At 42.1% G+C, this 5,009-nt stretch overlaps 1 pseudogene; it reads right to left on the bottom strand.

Annotated features, from left to right (window-relative positions):
* Positions 1-4,108: 4,108 nt before the first annotated feature.
* LOC144325686 (ubiquitin-ribosomal protein eS31 fusion protein pseudogene) lies at positions 4,109-4,647 on the bottom strand (annotated as a pseudogene).
* Between the last annotated feature and the right edge of the window lie 362 nt (positions 4,648-5,009).

Here is a 5,009-nt window from a genome sequence, read left to right on the forward strand (position 1 = left end):
TTCTTATGATCATTGTCAAACAACAGAAGGAGAGCCAACCTCAGAATTTTTATTTATTTATTTGAGAAAATGTGTATCCTACCTACTCAATAAAAACCCTCTCAGCAACTTACAATCTAAAATATCTGTTAAGAACACTAATGAAAACAAACATTAAAAATGAGTTAACATAATTCTAAAATGTGAATAAAACCAGCAATCTTAAAAACACTGTACATAATAAAATTTGCATGTTACAATTACCTGCCAGGTAGGTTTGCTGAAACAAAAAACATTTTTAGCAGGTGCTAAAAACAATAGAGTGAAGGTACCTGCTTCATATCAATGGGCAGGGAGTTCCAAAGAACAGGTTGTGCCACATTGCTAGCATATAATGAACATTATGTGGTCCTTGTATAAAAGTGGGCCCTGGACCACTTTCTTTCCTGTGACCCCTTCAGCTTCAAAACCCACCTGCTCTCCCTTCTTAGAGTTATTTATCTTTCAACTGGAACTTAGACAGGGCAGTCCTTCAGATAGTGATTCCTTCAAATAAAGGGCACTTCCTCTGTAAAGTGGGAAAAAGCTCCCCCCCCCCCAAGCTATGGCCTATTCTTCAGTACTGATCTGATTCTACAGGAGCAATAATGACCAGCTGCAGGGAGCCAGAAGACTCACTCTCAGTTAAGTGAATGCGGACATTTGGAACGGATGCCGGTTTTTAAACTAGCCTTCATCAAACTGGTGCCCTCCAGATGTTTTTGACTGCATCTCCCATCAGCCCCTGACAGAATGGCCAATGGCCACATCTGACGGAGTTGTAGTCCAGAACAAGAGTGTGGGTTGAACATGGCCATAATTTGAATCCTGGAGAGCCAGTGTGGTGTAGTGGTTAAGAGCGATGGACTCGTAATCTGGTGAACTGGGTTCGCGTCCCCGCTCCTCCACATGCAGCTGCTGGGTGACCTTGGGCTAGTCATACTTCTTTGAAGTCTCTCAGCCTCACTCACCTCACAGAGTGTTTGTTGTGGGGGAGGAAGGGAAAGGAGAATGTTAGCTGCTTTGAGACTCCTTAGCGTAGTGATAAAGCGGGATATCAAACCCAAACTCCTCTTTTTACAACATGTCAGAGTTTGGCACAGCACAGGGCTATGGATTTATCTGCCAGGCAGCTCTGTCTGCTAGCCAGTGCCTGCCTGCCCAGTCCACCTGATGGGTAAACAGGAAGGTGCTGCCAAAGTTAAACCCCACCCAGATCGTGGGCAGCTCCTGTGGGTTCTGCTAGCAACCTGGGTGTGTGACATGTGGTACCAGCAGCCCTCTCAGCTAGGGCCAAGGCTTAGGTCACATCCACACCATAATTTAAATGCCTTATGATGGCACTTTAAACAGTTGTAGCTTCCCCCAAAGAATTCTGGGAGCTGTAGTTTGTAAAAAGTGCTGAGAGTTGCTCTCCCAGGATGCAGTGGTTTAACAGTCTATCCCTCTTCCCAATGAACTCTGGAATTATACCTCTGAATAGGGGTCTACTAATGGCACCCTTACAAACTGCAGCTCCCGGAAATATTTGGCAGAGGCCATGTCAGTTTAAAGTGCTATCATAGAGCTTTAAATATTTGGTATGAATGTGGCCTTCAAGCACACCCAAAGGGTTTCCTCACAAGCTACAGATCCTGCCCAATGCCCCTGATTAGAGTGGGTTTTCTTACTATCTAGACCAGCCTTTCCCATCTTCATGCCCTTCAGATGTTGTTGGACTACAGTTCCCATCAGCCCCAGGCAGCACAGCCAATGGTCGAGGCCAATGGGAGCTCTGGTCCCAAGTAACTGGAAGTTGACAAGAGCCGGTTTAAACAAACAAGTTGTTTTCTAGACAACTGTTGGTCGGTGCCCACTATATTTTATTTTGTGGTTTGTTTTTGTTTCTTTGCGTTTTATTTCCAGCTATTTCAGAAAGAATATATTGTTTTCACAAAGTTTTAATATTTTCTTCCAACTGCTATGATTGTTTGTCCTTCATTCCAGGTTTTATTTTTTGACTCCAGAGAGAAATCATATTAAAACATGTTTCTTAAACACGTGCGTGCATGCACACACACACAACCTCTCCATCAATTTCCTTCAGCTAATTTCCAGACATTTCCAGCTCCCCGGAGTCTCTTCTCCAATCAGTGCTGTTGGTTCAGGTCAACTATAACACAATTCTGTGTTTTGTCAATGAGCCATCCCTCGATTCGAGCTTGCTGTTTGTTCTCTACACATGCTGACAAGCTGGAGGGAACTTCTTGTACAGGGCTTCTTGCAACTGCTGCTCATTCCCCCATCCCATTTTCTTGCCTCTGTTCATTCAGTCATAAACATCTCATTCCGCAGCGCTTGGGGTTGTGTTTCCACCATTCTCTTGTATGCGACTGCTGTTTGTTTGTTTTCGCAAAAGTGTTTATTTCAGAAATCCCCTCTGGTGATTAAGAATTTTAAATATTTCTTCTCAAAAGAAAGGCAGGACGCTTGCGGTCTTGGCTTATTTACTGCTTAACCCCCTTGCCTCTTGACTTGTGTTTTGCTGAAGGTTGAACAGGAGAGGGCTGCAGGCGTAACATTCCTTCCCTATTTCCAGTGAACTTGCTCAGAAAACTGGCTGCAATTCTTTCCAAGTGCTCCAAGGACCCAGCACTCTATTGACACATGCAAACAAGGGGAATATGTCTTTAGGAGAACGTAAGGAGAGTCCTCCTGCATCAGACCAAGAATCCGTCTGACCTACGAATGACTAATTTATGAATTTCAGTTTTTCTCAGTTTCTTGTTTTTCCAGTGTTTAGGTTCAGCTCTCCACATACCTGCATCAGTTTGCATTTTTTAATATATATATATATATATATTTAAGTCCTGATGAAAATTTCGCCAGCATTTTAGTGCAAATTTCTCCTGTTACACATTTCTTAATGTAATTTTGCTGGCTGTATACATTTTTGCAAGCAATTCTCCCTAACATAATGCATAATATTGTAATATATGCATTTTTGTTCACCCCCCCAAATGTACCCATTTTTGTACACTTGCTTCGGTTGGAGAATTGCATTACAAAATTCACAGAAGTGCACATTTAGCTATATTTTGGTTCACCGATTGTTTTAGGAAGTGAGAACTAGATAGACTTGCATTAAAATCCAAACCAGATAAAATTTCTTACCCGCTCCTAGTTGGATCTAGCATTTTGCTTTCATCAGTAACTAGCTAGATACCTCTGGCAAGGCATGAATGACATAGTTAGGATAGCCACCTGCACAATGCCAACAAAAAAGGCAACACGGTGCATCTCTAATTTGCAAAAAAATAAATAAATTTGAATGTGCAAATATCTATGTATATAGGCATTTATTTATTTATTAAAGCATAAATACTGTAATTAAATTTCACACAAGCCAAGCCTATTGATTTTCCATCCAAATCACCCCTTTCCTCAAATCCTAAAATTAACTTGCACCCTTTTCCAGATCACTGAAATCAGTTTTTATTCAATTCATTTACCCACACAGGATCCAGATCTTGGTCCAAAATTAGTCTCCATTACAGTGGTACCTCGGGTTAAGAATATAATTCATTCTGAAGGTCCGTACTTAACCTGAAACGGTTCTTAACCTGAAGCACCACTTTAGCTAATGGGGCCTCCCGCTGTTGCCGCGCCGCCGGAGCATGATTTCTGTTCTCATCCTGAAGCAAAGTTCTTAACCCGAGGTAATATTTCTGGGTTAGCGGAGTCTGTAACCTGAAGCGTATGTAACCTGAAGTGTATGTAACCCGAGGTACCACTGTACACAGTAGTCACATTACTACCCCCAATCAATGTAAGTTCAACATGAATAGGGGGGACATCACAATTCCCCATCATGAAGTGATTCTAACAATGCGACTAAGTGAGATATCCTATATCTATATCTATATCTATATCTATATCTATATCTATATCTATATCTATATCTATATCTATATCTATATCTATATCTATATCATCTATATCTATCTATCTATCTATCTATCTATCTATCTATCTATCTGGGAGTTACTATCTTGACTCCCACCTAAAGCATGATGACAGAGAGGCTTTTATTCTTTTTTTTTTTTTTTAATTCAAAGCAACTTTTAATTATTACAATAGACACATTTACTTGTCTTCTGGTTTGTTGAAGCAGTATGTCAAGCAGCACTTGCCACAGTAATGTCTGTCAAAGTGGCTAGCCATGAATACTCCAGTCCCACATTCCTCGGAGGGACACTCGCGCCGCAGGCGGCTGATTTTCCCATTCTCATCCACCTTATAGTACTTAAGGACAGCGAGTTTCACCTTCTTTCTCTTATGCTTATTCTTCTTAGGAGTGGTGTAAGACTTCTTCTTTCTCTTCTTTGCTCCACCACGAAGTCTCAGCACAAGGTGAAGGGTCGACTCCTTTTGAATGTTATAATCAGACAGAGTGCGCCCATCTTCCAATTGTTTCCCAGCAAAAATCAATCGCTGTTGATCAGGAGGAATTCCTTCCTTATCCTGAATCTTGGCTTTGACATTTTCTATAGTATCAGATGGTTCAACCTCGAGGGTGATGGTTTTCCCCGTCAGGGTTTTGGAAACCCCGTGCGCGGCCGAGCGGGTTCTCTTTCCGGCGTCCGCCATTCCGGGACAGAGAGGCTTTTATTCAGACCAGAAGCTGTACTGCAGCAGGCATAGCAGTATGAGTCAGGAGTTCAAGAACTAGGCAAGAAGATCAGAACTGGATGGAAGCAATGGAGATGTCCCAACAAGTTTCCATACCCCCTTTGCCAGGCTTTTAAAGACAAGACATGGCAAGCTTACCCCTGAGACACTCCTTCTGGGCAAGTGAGCCTGTTCCCATCCATCTGAGCCTGCAAAGGTATAACTGATCCCGACAGGCCCGTAGGGTTCATGTCAATTAAGTCAGTCCAAATCAAGCTCTTCCCCCTCTTGTGTTTTTGGATCTCTAAGGATCAGCACTTGGGTAATAAATTCATTATTGT

Source organism: Podarcis muralis, chromosome 1, assembly GCF_964188315.1.
Source record: "Podarcis muralis chromosome 1, rPodMur119.hap1.1, whole genome shotgun sequence".
NCBI classification, from domain to species: Eukaryota; Metazoa; Chordata; class Lepidosauria; order Squamata; family Lacertidae; genus Podarcis; species Podarcis muralis.